Source organism: Somniosus microcephalus, chromosome 5 (assembly GCF_052327205.1).
Source record: "Somniosus microcephalus isolate GS21.2 chromosome 5, FLI_Smic_1.0, whole genome shotgun sequence".
NCBI classification, from domain to species: domain Eukaryota; kingdom Metazoa; phylum Chordata; class Chondrichthyes; order Squaliformes; family Somniosidae; genus Somniosus; species Somniosus microcephalus.
Window position 1 is genome coordinate 275,045,607 of NC_140991.1, and position 19,770 is coordinate 275,065,376.

General features: G+C 50.3%; 1 pseudogene; it reads right to left on the reverse strand.

The window, feature by feature from the left end:
- The window catches only part of LOC147117744 (uncharacterized), a 28,233-nt pseudogene extending 12,244 nt beyond the window's left edge, over nt 1-15,989 (reverse strand).
- Nucleotides 15,990-19,770: the final 3,781 nt, after the last annotated feature.

Here is a 19,770-nt window from a genome sequence, read left to right on the forward strand (position 1 = left end):
GTTCGTACAAACCTTTAAGAAGGCAATAAAGGCTATGTACAATGACAACATTCCGCTGCAGCACAAGGTGGACAATTTCCTGTTCGCCTACCGGAATGCGATACATGCAGTCACCAACCAGGCCCCAGCCATGATGTTCTTTAACCGAAGGCTAAGATCGCGCTTGGATTTGCTCAGACCAAACGTACGAAGAGATGTTGAGAGTAAGCAATTCCAGCACATCCATGAGAAGCCAACAAGGAGCTTCAATGTAGGGCAACCAGTCTTGGCACGCGACTACCGAACAGAAAAATGGCAGCCAGGAACGATATGCACACGGCAGGGCCCACTAATGTACACAGTGGACGTTGGGGAGAGCATCGTGAGACGCCATGCTGACCAGATCCTAGAGTCACAGGAACAAGTCAACCCCATGCCTCGCCCATACGTACCTGGTGATGAACCCGACGTACAGGTAGCATCTACCCCAGAAACAGTAGCATCGGAAGCTGATGAACCAACCGACGACAGGGGGCCAGAATCGCCTCCGCACCAAGAGCAAGACACTCGGGAAAGGCGCTATCCAGAAAGGATCAGGAAGCCTCCCCAAAGACTGAATTTATAAATAGACAATTTTCAGCTAATGTTGCATGTTAAAAGTGTTAATTGTAATTAGTTTGATATTTAATTGTTAAATGAGTGTTATGGTACTGTTAATCTAAAAGGGGAGGAATTGTAATGTATGTACCTTTAAGGGGGGGAACTACTTTGTACAGCTCATGTATACTGTAGTACCGGCAGTGACCACACCTGTATATAAAGTTGAGTAGTAATCTGTACAGTTCAGTTACAGTCTGAGCCACGTTGAGTAAACACCGTTTGTACCGTTCTCCGCAGTCTGTGTCTGATTATACACGGACGTAACACACACGACCAGGAAATGCACGACAGGCGCCTGCACGCTGTCATGACCAGACTAATGCAAAGTGGATTGACACTAAACTCAGAGAAGTGCCAATTCAACATGGACCGATTGATTTTCATGGGAATCCTGTTGTCTGAAAAGGGCATCGGACCAACAGCAGAGAGAGTGCGAGTGGTGGCGGAAGCTCGGGAACCAGAGAATGCTACAGAGGTGAGGAGTTTCTTGGGACTCGTTGGGTACAGTAGCAGATTCATCCCGCAGTTTGCAACGCTATCAGAGCCATTGCGACGTCTGATGAGAAAAGACACACCATTTAAATTTGGATCACTACAGAGACAGTCATTCAGTGCACTCAAGGAAGAGTTGGCCAGAGCCGGCACTTTAGCATATTTTGATAAGGACGCACCAACCAAGGTGATAACAAATGCCAGTCCTGTAGGTTTAGGCGCAGTACTAGTTCAGGACCAACAGGGACAAAAGGTGCCAATATGCTATGCAAGTCATAGTTTAACAGACTGTGAGAGGAAATACTCTCAAACAGAGAGAGAGGCCTTAGCTCTTGTATGGGCTTGTGAGAGGCTGCATTCATATGTGAATGGCCGAAAATTTAACTTGGTAACTGAGCATAAGCCATTACAAGTGATATATGGCCCACACTCTAAACCCTGTGCCCGTATAGAGAGATGGGTACTTAGATTACAGCCGTATGATTTTAAGGTGATACACATTCCAGGCAAGCAAAACATTGCAGATCCACTGTCACGATTGCTGGGGGAGACAGCGAAACAGGAGAGACATTCTCATGGCTCAGATGAATACGTGAGATTTATAGCTGTGAGTGCGACACCAAAAGCACTCACTACTAGAGAAGTGGAGGAAGCCTCTGCTACCAACCCAGAGCTGATTGAGGTACGGAAGGCAATCACAAACGGACATTTTGAGAACTGTAAAGCTTATGCAGCAATTGCAAACGAGCTGTGCGTAGTGGGGTACCTAGTTCTTCAGGGAACACACATCGTGCTACCCACAGTGTTACATGCACGAGCCCTGGTGTTAGCACATGAAGGACACTTGGGAATAGTTGGAACAAAGCAACATCTCAGAACCATGGTTTGGTGGCCTGGCATGGACAAGGCAGCTGAAAAACACTGTAAAGCGTGCCACGGCTGTCAGATAGTAGCCAGACCCGACCCACCTGAACCGTTGAGACCAACACCATTACTGGAGGGCCCCTGGCAGGATGTAGCTATAGACTTACTGGGACCCTTGCCATCCAACCACTCCATTCTTGTGGTAGTTGATTATTATAGTCGCTACTATGAATACGACATCATGACCTCCACAACAACAGAGAAGGTTATTGATAGTTTAGAATCAATCTTCAGCCATCATGGTTTGCCAATCACCTGCAAATCGGATAATGGTCCCCAATTCAGATCTGAATTATTCAAAGAATACTGTGAAAACAACAGGATCAAACAGATGAAAACGACAGCAAAATGGGCTCAGGCTAACGGAGAAGTTGAGCGCCAGAATGCATCGCTGATGAAGAGAATCAGAATTGCTCAGTCAGAAGGACTAGATTGGAAACGTGAACTTAGAAAATATGTGACTGTGTACAGGAGCATTGGCCATGCCACGACAGGAAAGAGCCCGGCAGGGCTGCTCTTTGTAGTATCCGAGTATCAATGATACACGGACTGCAGGAGAACAATAAAACAAGTATTTACTGAACAGGGGGTAAACGTCAGACTGAAGTACAGAAGCCTGCTAGGGCTTTTTATACAGGTGTGGTCACTGCCGGTACTGCAGTATAAAATCAGTTCTTCTCTTAAAGGTACATACACAACAATTCCTCCCCTTTTAGATAAACAGTACATAACATTCATTTAACAACTAAATAATAACTAATTACAATTACAATTTTCTTTGTACTATATACATCAACTGAAATAATTATTTATAAGTTCAGTCTTTGAGGAGGCTTCCTGATCCTGACTGGATAGCGCCTTTCTCGAGTATCCTGTTCTTGCGGCGGAGTCGATTCTGGCTCATTGTCATTGGTTGGTTCGTCAGCTTCCAATACCACTGCTTCTGAGGTAGACACAATCTGTACTTCGGGTTCATTACTAGGTGCACATGCTCGTGGTATAGGTTTGGCTTGTTCCTGTGACTCTAGAATCTGGTCAGCATGGCATCTCACGATGCTCTCTCCAACATCCACTGTGTACATTAGTGGTCCCTGCTGTGTGCATATCGTTCCTGGCTGCCATTTTTCTGTTCGGTAGTCGCGGGCCAAGACTGGTTGCCCTATCTTGAAGCTCCGGGTTGGCTTCTCATTGATGTGCTGGAATTGCTTATCCTAAACATCTCGTCTTATGTTTGGTTTGAGCAAATCCAAGCGACATCTTAGCCTTCGGTTGAAGAACATTATGGCTGGAGCTTGGTTGGTGACTGCATGTGTCGCATTCCGGTAAGCAAACAAGAAATTATCTACCTTGTGTTGTAGTGATATGTCGTTGTTATACATCGCCTTTATTGCCTTTTTAAAGGTCTGAACAAACCTCTCAGCCAATCCATTTGTGGCTGGATGATATGGGGCAGATGTGTAATGTTTCACCCCATTATTCCTCAGAAACCTCCGGAAATCCTCGGACACAAACTGTGGCCCATTGTCGGAGCAAATCTGTTCTGGCAAGCCATTCCTGGTGAAGATGGTCCGTAGGACTGCAATAGTTTTCTCCGTGGTGGTGGAGGACATTTTGATGACCTCTGGCCATTTCGAATGGGCATCCACAGCGATTAGAAACACTGAGTCCATAAATGGACCAGCAAAATCAATGCGTACCCGTTGCCATGGAGATGAGGGCCACTCCCATGGGTGTAGAGGGGCCTGTGGTGGTGCATTTTGGACTTTCTGGCATCCTGAGCAGCTCTTGGTCAGGTCCTCGATTTGTTTATCGATTTCCGGCCACCACACAAATGCCCTGGCTAGGCTTTTCATTTTTACCCCTCCCAGATGACCCTCATGAAGCTCATTGAGCACTCTGTCTCTCAACTTGGGTGGAATTACCACTCGGGATCCACACATCAAGGTCCCCGGCACACTGACAGCTGTTCTCTCCTTGGCGAGAATGCTGGCAACAGTGAGTCGCCATGTGCTGGCCATCCCTTCACCGTCAAATCATAGACCCGAGAGAGTGTCGGGTCATTTTGGGTTTCCTTCTCTATACTTGAGTTTGTAACAGGCAGACATTCGACTATGGTCACATGGAATATCTCAACAGGGTCCACTGCAGGTGCTTCCTCTACCGTAGGCAACGGTAGGCGCGACAGCCCATCAGCATTTCCATGCTGTTTCGTACCCTTGTACTCTATGTCGTACTGATGTGCCCCTAGAAAAAGTGACCATCTTTGCAGCCGTTGCGCCGTCATCACCGGAATGCCCTTCTTTGGGTTAAAAATGGAGACCAGGGGCTGATGATCAGTCAGTAGGGTGAATTTCTGCCCGTGCAGATAGTGATTGAACTTCTTCACCCCCCACACCAGGCTGAGGGCCTCCCTGTCAATCTGGGCGTAGTTATGCTCGGCTGAGGTTAACGAGCGCGACGCATAGGCTATTGGCCTCTCTGAACCGTCAAGGAATTTGTGTGACAGCACCGCTCCAATGCCGTAGGGAGACGCATCACATGCCAACCGAATCGGTAGTGTTGGGTTGTAGTGAGCCAATACTTCTTTTGAAGTGATTAGGCATTTACATTTCTGAAAGGCACGCTTACACTCATCACTCCATTTCCATGTTACTCCAGTTTGCAGCAGGGCGTTCAGTGGATGCAGAATTGTAGATAAATTCGGCAAGAACTTATGGTAGTAGTTCACCAACCCGAGAAACGACCTCAGTTGCGACACATTTTCCAGTGCTGGAGCCTTGACTACAACCTCAATCTTTTCTGGCGACTTATGCAACCCTTCCTCATCAATCATGTGGCCACAATACGAGATTTGTCTCCTGAAGAACTCGCATTTGGGGCGGTTGGCTCGTAGCCCATATTCCTGCAATCTAGTGAGCACCTGCTCCAGGTTGGCAAGGTGTTCACTGTCATTTTTGCCCGTAACCAGAATGTCGTCCAAATAACACTGGGTCCCCGGGATCCCTTGCAGGACTTGTTCCATCACCCTCTGCCAAATAGCCGGGGCTGATGCTACCCCAAATACCAGTCGATTGTACTGGTAAAGGCCTTTGTGAGTGTTTATCGTGAGGTATTTCCTAGATGCTTCTTCCACCTCCATTTGTAGATACGCTTGGGCCAGATCAATCTTCGTAAAGCGTTTCCCTCCAGATAGTGAGGCGAAAATATCTTCTATCCGTGGAAGTGGATATTGTACTGTGTGCAGGACTGGGTTCACAGTTACCTTGAAGTCCCCACAGATGCGAACATTCTTCGGCTCCCCAGGCGTGCTGCTCAATGATTTCTTCATTACAGGAACGATGGGTGTGGCCCACTCGCTCCAGTCCAGCTTGGACAGCACACCTGAACGCTCCAGATTCTCCAGTTCTGCTTCATCAGCTGGGCGGATCGCGTACGGTACCGGTCTGGCTGTAAAAAATTTTGGGTTTGCGTTATCTTTGATTTTTATCATTGCCTTTACTCCTTTTAGAGTCCCAAGTCTTTGTTGGAACACCTCTTTCGTGTCAGTTAGAATTTTTGACAGTCGTCCAGATGTGATGTCATCATCCTTTTTGTCAGTCACAGTTAGCGCCTGAATGGAATGCCAATCCAATTGTATTTTTCGGATCCATTCACGTCCCAATAATGGTGGTCCTCCATCTTGTAGTATATATAGATACAGTTTCTGTGTTTCCTTGCCGTTGTATTTAACTGGCACCCTTATTTTTCCTCTGGGGTAGACTTTTTACCCCGTGTATGTCTTCAATACAATGGACGTGTCCTTTAAGGGTATGTGTGAGAATAGCCGCTCATAGTCTTGTCGATTCATGACTGTTAGGGCTGATCCTGTATCCAATTCCATCTTTACTTGGGACCCTGCTATCATGAGGGTGACCCAAATGGTTCGGTGATCCTCCTTTGTGATCACGTTGTGTAACTTTAGACAACTTAGTCTCCTGCTCCCGGAGTCATTATCACTCTCCTGATCTTCCGAACTACTGTCTGTCATTTTTTTTACTTTCTTGTACTTTTCCTTAGTAGTGCTTGTAGTGTTGGTTTTCTTTCCCGACCTGCAGACTCTTGCTATATGTCCCATTTTCCCGCATTGCCTGCATACTTTGTCCTTAAACCAGCAGTCCTTCTGATCATGGGTTGTTCTGCCGCAGCGATAGCACTTTTCTGCTCCATACGCCATTTCGTTAGTGCTGTATTCTTGTGGTTTCTGTTGTATTTCCGCAGCTCCCCGTGCTGCTGCTTCGTAGGATACTGCCATGCTGAAAGCCTGTTCTAGCGTCAGGTCCTTTTCCGAAAGTAGTCGTTTCTGGGTTCCTTCACTCTGGAGCCCGCAGACAAACTTATCCCGTAAGGTGTCTGCCAGTCCTGCTCCGAACTGGCAGTGCTTTGATAACTTGCGTAGTTCCGTAAGATAGTCAGCATTGTTCTCATCTTTGTGCTGGTTTCTTTTATGGAACTTGAATCTTTCTGCTATCAGCAGTGGTGTAGGGTTTAGGTGTTCCTGTAAGATATTAACAATCTCTTCGAAACTTTTCTCCATTGGTTTAGCTGGGGTAATTAAATTCCTCAATAGGCCGTACGTTCTCGCGCCCATCAAATTTAATAATACCGACGCCTTCTTTCCATTGGCCACCTCATTGGCATTGCAGTACACTTCAATTCTTTCCACATACATGGTCCAGTCTTCTACCTCGTTGTCGAAAGCAGTGATACTGCCACTCTTCGGCATCTTGGGTTATTTAAAATGACGCCTCCCGCGCTTTTTCTTCTTCCCCAATGGAATAAAATGGCGCCTCCTGCGCTTTTCCTTCTTCCCCTTGCTGCCACGCTGCTCTTAGCGTTCTACAGGGTAATGGCGACGACCCGCGGCTTCGGCGCGTCTCACTTTTCCTTCCCCTCGTTTTCTTTTCTCTACGCTGCCCGGTTCTTGAGCACCGACCGCGCCCTGTGCGCTCCACCCTCTCTCTCTCTCTTTCCTCCCGACGACACTGCGCGGCCCCTTTGCAGAGCCGCTCGATCGAGCTCGAGCCCGCCGCAGTCCGGAAGGGTCAGCGCACTACCTGCTACCAGCACGATTTGCTTGAACACCTTGACTGGGGAGCCAAGCCCAGCTCTCCACAGCCTCTCCCGCAATTCTCCGAACACCGATGGATCCTTGGGCGGTTGCCTGCGGTTGACGCCCGTTGCTCTGCCTTCGACCTCCAAGAAGCTTCTTCTCAGGGAAAGATCCCCGTGAGGTGATGCAGTACTGCATGTGAGTTCGAACCTACCCGTCGCCAGTGTAGTGTCCGAGTATCAATAATACACGGACTGCAGGAGAACAATAAAACAGGTATTTACTGAACAGATGGTAAACGTCAGACTGAAGTACAGAAGCCTGCTAGGGCTTTTTATACAGGTGTGGTCACTGCCGGTACTGCAGTATAAAATCAGTTCTTCTCTTAAAGGTACATACACAACACTCTTTAAACGGAAAATGAGAGGAAAGCTGCCAGACATCACAGAGTCGCGCGCAGACATGGAAGTACGTGACCGGGACACAGAACAAAAAGGCAATCCAAACTGTATGCAGATGAACAGCGGAGTACACAATACTCAGAGGTGGAAGTTGGCGACACGGTGCTGGTACGGCAGGTCAAAGTGGACAAGTTCACCACTCCGTTTAATGCCACACCCCACAAAGTTTTGAGTAAAACAGGGAGTCAAGTATTAGTAGAATCTCCAGACGGAGCTCGCTACTCGAGAAACACTACGTTTGTAAAGACATACAGAACCAATGGACCAAAGGAGACACTCCATGAGCAGGAGGAAACACAAGGGACTGAGGACAGTATAGTAGACCCTGATACACATACCACTGTGACACAGGCAATGCCCACTGACACCAACATGTCAGACATACCCAATACAGCCAGACCTCAAAGGGTTAAAAGAAAACCCCAAAGACTGTCTGATTATGTCACAACATAAACTGTGCGAGAACTGCATGGGTGATGTTAAATGTTTAAACCTGGGAATTATTTAGTTGTGTGGTAAGACACAAGTTTGTAAAAAGTTTATAAACCAAATAAGTTATGCAGGTTATTGTAAGCAACTGTTTGTAAACTGCAAGTTTGTTTCCAAGGATAAGGGGGATGCTGTGGCGGAGCCACCAAGGGTCTCAGAACAATTAGTAATAATCCCTTTAACTACAGTGTAGTGCAGCCGCGGACTGCACCTTTAAACTGTACTGTATTGTACTTTCCTGCACTCCACGTGATGACGTCATGACGCCGATCACGTGACTGCCAGTGGCGCGAAGAACGCGATGACGTCATGACGTCAGCTTCCAGAATTTTCCAGCAGTCGTCGAGTGCCCTGCAAGCTGATTAGACCTGTGTACCGTTTCTCCTGTAGTTTCCCTGTTAACTTCGTTGTTCATTAAAACCTGTTGATTTGATTGATCGAGTCGAATACCTTTATTCAGATAGGAACCTCCGTTCCTACATTGGTGACCCCGATCTCGTCGGACAACTTTCGTCGAGGATGAACACGAACGCCGTCGCCCATAAACTGCCGCAGTTCTGGGAACAGCAGCCAGCAGCATGGTTTTTCCAGGCAGAAGCACAGTTCGCTCTCCGGGAGGTCACAGCGGATTCGACCCGTTATTATTGTGATGAAATTTCCCCATTCTCCACCACGCTGCCTAGTATGCAGAGGCGCGTGGTGTTGAAAACGCACTTGTCCTCGTTGTAGGTGAGGTTGAGTTTTTGTGCGGTTTTCAGAAACCTCGCGAGGTTTGAGTCGTGGTCCTGTTGGTTGTGGCCGCAGATGGTGACGTTGTCGAGATAGGGGAAGGTTGCCTGCAAGTGGTGGTCATCGACCATGCGGTCCATCTCCCTCTGAAAGACCGAGACCCCATTCGTCACCCCAAAGGGGACTCTGAGGAACTGGTAGAGGGGTCCGTTTGCCTCGAAGGCGGTGTACGAACGGTCCTCTGGTCTGATAGGGAGCTGGTGGTACGCTGACTTGAGTTCGATGGTGGAGAACACCCGATATTGGGCGATTTGGTTCACCATCTCGGATATGCGGGGTAGCGGGTAGGCGTCTAGTTGGGTATAGATGTTGACTGTTTGACTATAGTCAATCACCATCCGCTTCTTCTCGCTACCCCTCACCACCACCACTTGGGCGCGCCACGGGCTGTTGCTGCGTTCAATAATGCGCTCCTTCAGGAGCCTGTCTGCCTCGGTCGCGATAAACCGCCTGTCCTCCCAGCTGTACCTCCTGCTTTTGGTCGCTATTGGCCGGCAGTTAGGGGTAAGGTTCGCGAATAGCGAAGGCGGCTTTACCTTCAGGGTAGCCAGACCGCACACTGTGAGGGGCGGCTGGGTCCCACCGAAATTGAGCGTGATGCTTTGGTGGTGGCACTGAAAATCCAGGCCCAAGATCATGCTCACACATAAATCCTTCATAATTAACAGTTTCAAATTATTATATACAGTGCCTTTAACGGACAATCGTACCGCGCAGTAACCCGCAATAGTCGATATCTGGGTTTTATCGGCCATAGAGATCTTGCCCTGCGTAGGGACTATAGTTAGAGAGAGTCGTTGTACCAGATCAGGGTGAATGAAGCTCTCCGTGCTCCCGCTGTCAATTAAACATTTAACCTTGCACCCGTTTACCTCGATGTCCACCATCGATTTGGATAGTGGGTGCGGTCTGGACTGGTCCACTGTGATCGACGCCACTGTAGGGCCCTGATCGGGACAAGATGGTGGGCCCCACGAGGCCGGGTAAGATGGCGTCCACGATGTCTGCTCATGAGATGGCGGACCCCACGAGGTCGGACAAGATGGCGTCCAAGATGGCCGCTCCCACGGCGCGCATGCGGCGGTGGCGGTTTTGCCTGCGGGGTTCCCTCTGCATACCTTCCCAAAGTGCCCCTTCTTACCGCACTTACAGCAGGTGGTGCCTTTCGCCGGGCACAGGTTCCTGGTGTGCTTCGGCTGCCCGCAGAAGTAGCATTTGGGGTCCCGATGCGTCGCGGCGGTCGTAGGGCTTCTGGGGGGAGAGCAGGGCCCCGACGGTGTTGGGCTACCGGGCGGGGAAGCAGAGGCGGCGTGGGCTGCGCGGCCTGACGAGTAGGAGTCAGAGTTCTTCTGAGCCACATCCAGCGATCGCGCTGTGTCCATAGCCTGTGTCAGATCTAGGCCCGTTTTCTCTAGCAGTCTCTGCCGGATGTAATTAGAGCTAAGGCCTGCGATAAAGGCATCCCGAATAAGCTCGTCTGTGTATACCGTGGCTTTCACGTCTTTGCATTTGCAGTCTTTGCCAAGCACTTTTAGGGTGACTAGAAAGTCCTCTAGCGACTCTCCGGGTCGCTGTGTGCAGGTAGCAAGCAGGTGCCTGGCGTACACCTCGTTGGTAGGCCGCTGATAGTGGGCCTTTAGAATGTTGCAGGCATCCAGGTAGGTGGCGGCGTCTTGGATGAGTGGAAAAACCCGGTGGCTTACCCGATTCTGCAGGATCCCGAGTTTCACATCTCCGGTGGCTTTAGAGGCTGTGACGGCTTTGGAGTTGGCCATAAAGAATTCCAAGCACTGGAACCAGTGTCCAAACCATGCCAATGCATCCGAAGCATGCGGGTCCAAATCCAAGCGTTCCGGTTTCAAAAGTTGATCCATCGTTAAAAGTTTGCTAATAAAATTGATGCGCCTCAATAACTTCAAGACTCAAAGTTAGCTGAATAAAACAAGGCTTTTATTAGCAAAGAAAAGATGCCTGTGTCTGCACCTAGCTTCACCTAGCATGTTGCTGTTCTGCTGCAAGACAAGCCTGGGCTTGTCTTAAGTAAGGCCAGGTATGGGCGGAGCCGACACCCAAAGGGAGCGGTGCACTATACACAATACAAGGTAACACACCGGAGCAGGCAATACAATATATGTAGTTAACTACAGAGTCTGATGAATGACATATTTCATCACAATTATTATGTGGTTTCCGCTCTCGACAGTGCCACGGCCGCGCGGGTCGTCAGCCTTCTGGGCAGCCCACCGGAGGAGGGCAAGTACGAAGCGCTTAAAGCCCGTTTGCTACAGGTATTTGATCTTAATAAGTCGGAGCGTGCACGCAAGCTTATTTCCATGCCCAGCCTCGGGGACTCAAAACCGTCAAAACTGATGAGCCAAATGCTCACGCTGTTGGGTGCGGAACCCCAATGTTTTTTATTCCGTGAGCTTTTCCTCTGCCAGCTACCCGATCCGGTTCAGGCGGCCTTGGCCAACACTGCCATCACAGACGGTGCGGAACTCGCTGCAGAGGCAGACAAGATATTTACTGTTACTCAGCAATGTTGTGCAGCCACGAGGCGCCTTTCCCCCACGCGAGCAAAGCCCAGCCCTCCCCCAGCAGGATGGTGCGCGTACCACGTCCGTTTCGGCGCCAAAGCTCGAGGCTGCCGGCCGCCTTGCAGTTTCCCTCAAGAAACAAAAACTCCAACAAGCCCGCGCCCTCCCGGACGGACGACAAGGTCTGAAAAGCACGGCAAGTCAGCTATGGCGGTGGGCTCAGCAGGCAAACTCATTTACGTTACGGATTCCGTTACGGGCCGACGATTCCTGTGCGACACTGGTTCACAGTGCAGCATCCTGCCAGCTTCCAAGCTGGACCTACTATCCGGCAGCCAGGGGCCTTCCTTCGTGGCAATAAACGGCACCGCCATGCATACATTCGGTAAACGGACGGTAAACTTAACCTTCGCCGGTCAGCGTTTTGTCTGCGACTTTATTACAGCTAAGGTCTCACAGGCCATCCTGGGAGCTGATTTTTTCTGTGCCAACGGTCTGCTGGTCGACGTCCAACACTGCTGACTCATTAATGCGTCCACTTTCCACGCAGTGCCCTGCCACCGCAGCACCGCCGTGTCCTGGTCGGTGGCCTGTGCGGTTCCGTCGCAAGACGGGTTTACACGCCTGCTCGGCGAATTCCCGGAGCTCACCAGGCCTACTTTTTCAGCTGCAGTCACACGGCACGGGGTGGAGCACCATATCTCCATGACCGGAGCACCCGTTTACGCTCGGGCGCGGCGATTAGAAGCCGGCAAGCTGGCAGCCGCAAAGGCTGAGTTCCAGACCATGGAGCGCCTCGGGATCATCCGGCGCTCGGACAGCCCTTGGTCCTCCCCACTGCATATAGTACCCAAACCAGGCGGCGGATGGCGACCCTGTGGGGATTACAGGCGCTTAAATGACGCCACGACACCGGACAGGTATCCTATTCCCCACATCCAAGATTTTTCGGCATATCTGGCTGGCAACTCTATATTTTCTAAGGTGGATCTCGTTCGTGGGTATCACCAAGTCCCTCCAGACGTCCCCAAAACGGCGGTCATCACTCCATTCGGCCTTTTAGAGTTGCTCCACATGCCGTTCGGTCTGAAAAACGCAGCTCAAGCATTCCAGCGGTTGATGGACTCTGTCTTACGGGATCTGCCCTTCCTTTTTGTTTATTTGGACGACATCCTAATAGCCAGCAAGGATACGGCAGCTCACATGGCCCATTTATGTACACTTTTTGCCCGGCTCAGCCAACATGGCCTTATTGTCAATCCGTCCAAATGCACGTTTGGAGTATCCAGTATTGATTTCCTGGGACACAGGATTACCCCAGAAGGTGCCGTCCCGCTAGCCACCAAGGTAGAGGCAGTTACCGCATTCCCGCGGCCTCACACAGTCAAACCCCCTGCAAGAGTTCTTGGGGATGGTAAATTTTTACCATCGTTTCGTCCCCAAGGCGGCCCGGTTAATGCAACCTCTGTACGAAGCACTAAAAGGAAAGTCGGGCAAGGATGTTCTCACTTGGCACCGCAAATGGACCAGGCATTCCGCGATACCAAGGCGGCGTTGGCAGATGCAACTATGCTAGCACACCCACTCCCGGGCGTGACTATTGCCCTCACTACGGATGCCTCTGACTACGCCATCGGAGCAGTTCAAGAGCAGTGGGTCGACGGGAGTTGGCGGCAGTTAGCCTTTTTCAGCCGCCAACTGCGCAAGAACGAGCGAAAGTATAGCACTTTTGACAGAGAGTTGCTAGCCCTGTTTTTGGCCATCCGGCATTTCCGTTTCCTTCTAGAAGGCCGTCCGTTCACTGCATTCGTGGACCACAAGCCGCTCACCTTCGCCATGGCCAAAACGGCGGAACCTTGGTCAGCTCAGCAGCAGTGCCACCTCACGTTTATATCCGAATTCACAACGGATTTGCGGCACGTGTCAGGCAAGGATAATCTCGTGGCGGATTGCCTTTCCCGGGTTCCAGTCCAGGCAGTCCACCTGGGCATCGATTTCGTTGGACTGGCAGAGGATCAACTGGCAGACCCAGAGGTACAAGCGTTTAGGACCACGCCTTCCAGTTGGCAGGTTGCAGACGTGCCGTTTCAAGCGGCAGGAACCACGCTCTTGTGCGACACATCCATGGGAGTGCCCCGGCCCATTGTGCCGGTCGAATGGCGCAAGAAAGTATTCCAGGCAATCCACGGGTTATCTCACCCGGGGATGCGGGCTTCTCAACGGCTCATGTCCCGCAAATTTGTTTGGAAAGGCATGCATTTGGACGTCCGGGACTGGACAAACAATTGCGTTGAATGTCAAAAAGCCAAAGTCCACCATCACGTCAAGGCTCCGGTGGCCAACTTCCCGGGGCCTGAGCGCCGCTTCGACCACGTTCACGTGGACTTAGTAGGCCCCCTTCCCGGGTCACGTGGATTCACACACCTCCTGACGGTGGTAGACCGGACCACCAGGTGGCCAGAGGCGATTCCCTTGGCCGCTACCACCGCAGCAGACGACGCCAGGGCGTTTCTTTCGCCGTGGGTAGCTCGGTTCGGGGTGCCATCGGACATCTCCTCGGACCGCGGTCCGCAATTCACATCAGAGCTGTGGAACGCAGTGGCACAAGGCCTGGGTACCAAGCTGCACCGTACCACCACGTACCAACCGCAGGCGAATGGTCTGTGCGAAAGGTTCCATTGGTCTCTCAAAGCATCCCTCCGTGCTAGCTTGAGGGGACCCAACTGGGTGGACAGGCTCCCATGGGTGATGCTAGGCCTCCGGACAGCCCCAAAGGAGGATCTTCAGTCTTTATCGGCTGAGCTGGTTTATGGCCAGACACTCAGAGTGCCAGGTGACTTTCTCCCTCCACACAACGAACCATGGTCTGCAGCTGAACAGCTCCTGCTACATCAGGAGGCGGCCAGGAATTTCCTGCCCATCCCAACCTCGCATCATGACCTGCAGAGGCCTCATGTCCCGACAGAACTCATGAGTTCGGACTATATCTTTATTAGACAGGATGGTCACAGAGACCTGCTCAAGCCGCCGTATACCGGACCGTTTCGTGTCATCTCATCAGGGGAAAAGTTTTTCACAGTCGAAGTCGGTGGAAAGTCCGATACCATCTCTATCGACCGGCTTAAACCAGCACACCTAGATCGGAGCGAGCCTGTCGTGGCTGCCCAACCGCCTCGCCGCGGCCAACTGCCGTTGACCGCCAGACCAGCCGTGCACCAGCCCACCGTCGAACAGCCCGATTCGGCCTCAGACGCGCCTGCACCTCTGACTACCGTTTCTGCCTCGCCCGAGACGCCACTTCTGCCGCAACCCAGCACTGGTTCGTTTACTAACGCTCCGTTTCCGCTGCCTGAGTTTCGTCGCCGTTCGGCCAGGATCATTAAACCTCCTGCTCGGTTGACAATGTCTGTTAAAGTGGATTCTGGGGGGGCGCCTGTGGCGGAGCCACCAAGGGTCTCAGAACAATTAGTAATAATCCCTTTAACTACAGTGTAGTGCAGCCGCGGACTGCACCTTTAAACTGTACTGTATTGTACTTTCCTGCACTCCACATGATGACGTCATGACGCTGATCACGTGACCGCCAGTGGCGCGAAGAATGCGATGACGTCATGACGTCAGCTTCCAGAATCTTCCAGCAGTCATCGAGTGCCCAGCAAGCTGATTAGACCTGTGCACCGTTTCTCCTGTAGTTTCCCTGTTAACTTCGTTGTTCATTAAAACCTGTTGATTTGATTCATCGAGTTGAATACCTTTATTCAGATAGGAACCTCCGTTCCTACAATGTCGTGTATTGATTGCGAGTTTGACACCAGTCAATACGGTAATGTAATGTGCGAGTTTAACACCAGTTAATACGGTAATGTAATGTGCATTGCATTATGGGAATTACCGGGGAAAACGGCAGTCAGCCATTTTACAGAATAAGGAGAACATCGTAGTTATAAGCCTGTCTGCCTGATTCTATGCTTTAATGCGTTCATACAACACTATGCAGCCGCACACAAAGGTGGCAATCAGGATGAGGGTGACGTTGGGTACGTTCTTTCCCCCTTTATCTGGAGATTTGTACACCATGTCCCTCCGGACACGGTCCATTTTTGATCTCCAGATAAAGTGGAAGACGGCTCAAGTGACTGCGGCGGCACAGGGTCAGGGTATGGGCCACACCTGCGCCATGTCCAGCAACACCGAGAGCACCTCGCACCTGATGACCAGGTTCTTGCCCACAATCAATAGGGAGCACTGCTCCCACATTCCCACTTTCTGTCTTACCTTGGCGATACGCTCCTCCCAGTTTTTGGTGCACGCCCCGGCTGCTCTGAACCATATTCTCAGCACCTTCAGGTAATTTGACCTGACGGTGAAGGGAACAAAGGGTCGGTCGGCCCAGTTCCCAAAGAACATGGCCTCGCTTTTGCTGCGATTAACTTTCGCTCCCGAGGCCAGTTCAAACTGGTCGCAGATGCTCAGCAATCTGTGGACCGACAGCGGATCCGAGCAAAAGACGGTGACGCCGTCCATGTACAGGGAGGCCTTCACCTGAGTGCCTCCGCTGCCTGGGATCATCACCACTCTTATGCCTGTATCCCTCCTGATGGACTTGGCAAAAGGTTCGATACAACACACGAACAAGACAGAGGAGAGAGGACAGCCTTGACTGACTCCAGATTTGAACGGAAAGCTTTCTGATTACCACCTGTTGATTAGAACTGCGCTACTGATGTCTGTGTAGAGCAGTTGGATCCAATTGCGGATTCCCTCCCCAAACCCCATTTTAGAGAACATGTCCATCATGTACGTGTGTGATATTCTGTCAAAAGCCAGATATTCTGGTCCAAGCTGATTAAGCAGGTGTCCACCCTCCAGCCCCGCACGTAGGCGATCGTATCCCTGAGTAGTGCGAGGCTATCAGAGATCTTCCTGCCGGGTATGGCGCAGGTCTGATCCGGGTGGATCACCAGCTCCAGAGCAGACTTGACTTGACTTGCACCCAGCAAAGTCCCACAAACAGCAATGTGATAATGACCAGATAATAGTGATGCTGGTTGAGGGATAAATATTGGATGGACCCCGGGGAGAACTCCCCTGCTCTTCTTCCAATTAGTGCTATGGGATCTTTTACGCCCACCTGAGAGGGCAGATGGGGCCTCGGTTTAACGTCTCATCCGAAAGAGTTTTCAACAGGCCCTATTCAATTTTGAAATGCCATTATAATAGAATTTGTTCCTGTTAAATCTGTGAATCATGAGGTATGGTGTTCTTCAATAAATAGACAGAGACTGCAGATGAACAATCAACAGGTGTTTACTGGATGAGGGTATTCTAAAAACTAACAGTACAGATCCCTACTCAGGGTTTATATACAGGTGTGGTCACTGCCGGTACTACAGTATACAGGAGCTGTAAAAGTAGTTCTCCTCTTAAAGGTACATACACTACAATTCCTCCCCTTTTAGATTAACAGTACCATAAAATTGATTTAACAGTTAACACTTTTAACATGCACATTAACTGAAATAGTCCATTTATAAATTCAGTCTTTGGGGTGGCTTCCTGATCCTTTCTGGATAGTGCCTTTCCTGAGTGTCTTGCTCTTGGTGTGGAGGCGATTCTGGCCCCCTGTCGTCGGTTAGTTCATCAGCTTCCGATGCTACTGTTTCTGGGGTAGATGCTACCGGTATGTCGGGTTCATCACCAGGTACGCGAGACATGGGGCTGACTCGTTCCTGTGATGCTAGGATCTGGTCGACATGGCGTCTCACAATGTTCTCCCCAACATTAGTGGCCCCTGCCGTGTGCATATCGTTCCTGGTTGCCATTTCTCTGTTCGGTAGTCACGGGCCAAGACTGGTTGTCCTACATTGAAGCTCCTTGTCGGCTTCTCATTGATGTGCTGGAATTGCTTATTCTCAACATTTCTTCGTACATTTGGTCTGAGCAAATCCAGACGAGATCTCAATCTTCGGTTAAAGAACATCATGGCTGGGGTCTGGTTGGTAACTGCATGTGTCGCATTTCTGTAGGCTAACAGGAAATTGTCCACCTTATGCTGCAGTGGAATGTCGTCATCGCACATGGCCCTTACTGCCTTTTTAAAGGTTTGTACGAACCTCTCAGCCAGTCCATTTGTGGCTGGATGATACGGGGCGGATGTGTAATGCCTTACCCCATTCCTTCTCATAAATTTCCGAAACTCTTCGGACACAAACTGTGGTCCGTTATCAGAGCAAATCTGCTCTGGCAAGCCGTTCCTGGCAAATATGGTCCGTAGGACTGCAATCGTTTTCTCCGTAGTGGTGGAGGACATTTTGATCACCTCATGCCATTTCGAGTGTGCATCCACTGCTATTAAGAACATTGAGTCCATGAATGGACCAGCAAAATCAATATGCACCCTTTGCCATGGAGAGGAGGGCCACTCCCATGGGTGTAGAGGGGCAAGTGGTGGTGCATTTTGGACCTTCTGGCATCCTGAGCAGCTCTTTGTTAGGTCCTCGATTTGCTGATCGATCCCCGGCCACCACACATAAGCCCTAGCAAGGCTTTTCATTTTTACCCCTCCCAGATGGCCTTCGTGAGGCTCATTGAGCACTCTCTCCCTTAACTTGGGTGGAATTACCACTCGGGATCCACACATCAATGTCCCCTGGCATACTGACAGCTGTTCTCTTCTGGATGAGAATGCTGGCAACAGTGAGTCGCCATGTGTTGGCCATCCCTTCACCGTCAAATCATATACCCGAGACAGTGTCGGGTCATTTCGGGTCTCCTTCTCTATATCCGCGTTAGTTACTGGCAAGCGTTCAATTATAGTCGAATAAAATATTTCGACAGGGTCCACTGCTGGTACTTCCTCCGCATTAGGCAGGGCAGGTGTGATAGCCCATCAGCGTTTCCATGCTGTTTCGTGCCCTTATACTCTATTTCATATTGGTTCACCCCTAGAAAAAGGGACCATCTTTGTAGCCGTTGCGCAGTCATCACCGGAATGCCCTTCTTTGGATTAAAGATGGAGACTAGTGGTTGGTGGTCAGTTAGCAAGGTGAACTTCTGCCCGTGCAGATAGTGGTTGAACTTTTTCACCCCCCACACTAGGCTGAGGGCCTCCCTGTCAATCTGGGCGTAGTTGCGCTCGGCTGAGGTTAGTGACCGAGACGCAAAGGCTACTGGCCTCTCCAAGCCGTCCGGGAATTTGTGCGACAGCACCGCTCCAATATCATAGGGTGATGCATCACACGCCAACCGAATTGGTAGTGCTGGGTTGAAATGAGCCAACACCTCTTTTGATGTGATCAATTCTTTGCACTTCTGGAAAGCTCGTTTATATTCGTCATTCCACTTCCATGGTACTCCCGTTTGCAGTAGGGTGTTCAGTGGGTGTAGTAACGTAGACAAATTCGGCAAGAACTTATGGTAGTAGTTCACCAGCCCGAGGAACGACCTCAGTTGTGACACATTTTCTGGTGCTGGAGCCTTGACTACTGCCTCAATCTTTTCAGGGGACTTATGTAACCCCTCTTCATCAATAACGTGGCCACAATACGAGATCTGCTTCTGGAAAAACTCGCATTTGTGGCGATTAGCTCGGAGCCCATAATCCTTCAATCTAGTGAGCACCTGCTCCAGGTTGGCGAGGTGATCACTGTCATTTTCGCCCGTGACCAGGATGTCGTCCAAATAACACTGGGTCCCTGGAATCCCTTGCAAGACTTGATCCATTGCCCTTTGCCAAATAGCCGGAGCTGATGCTACCCCGAACACCAGCCGGTTGTATTGGTAGAGACCTTTGTGAGTGTTGATCGTGAGGTATTGTTTCGAGGCTTCTTCTACCTCCATTTGCAGGTAAAACCTTCCAGCTCTGCTTCGACGGCTGGGTGGATCGCATAAGGTCTGGACTTAAAAAACTTTGGGCTTGCATTTTCCTCTATTTTGATCGTCGCTGTTATGCCTTTTAGTGTTCCGAGTCCCTCCTGGAACACTTCTTGTGTGTCAGTTAGCATTTTTGACAGTCGTCCAGGTGTGATGTCGTCATCCTTTTTGGCATCTACCGTCAGTGCTTGTATGGAATGCCAATCTAACTGTATCTTCCGGATCCATTCACGTCCTAGTAGTGGTGGTCCTCCATCTGGCAATACATATAGGTCCATTTTTGGTGTTTCCTTGCCGTTGTATATCACGTTCACCCTTATTTTTCCTTTGGGGTAGGCTTTTTGCCCCGTGTACGTCTTCAAGACAATCTCTGTATCTCTCAAGGGTATATGTGAGAATAGCCGCTTGTAGTCTCTTCGGTTTATGACTGTTAGGGCTGATCCTGTGTCCAATTCCATTTTCACTTGGACTCCGTCTA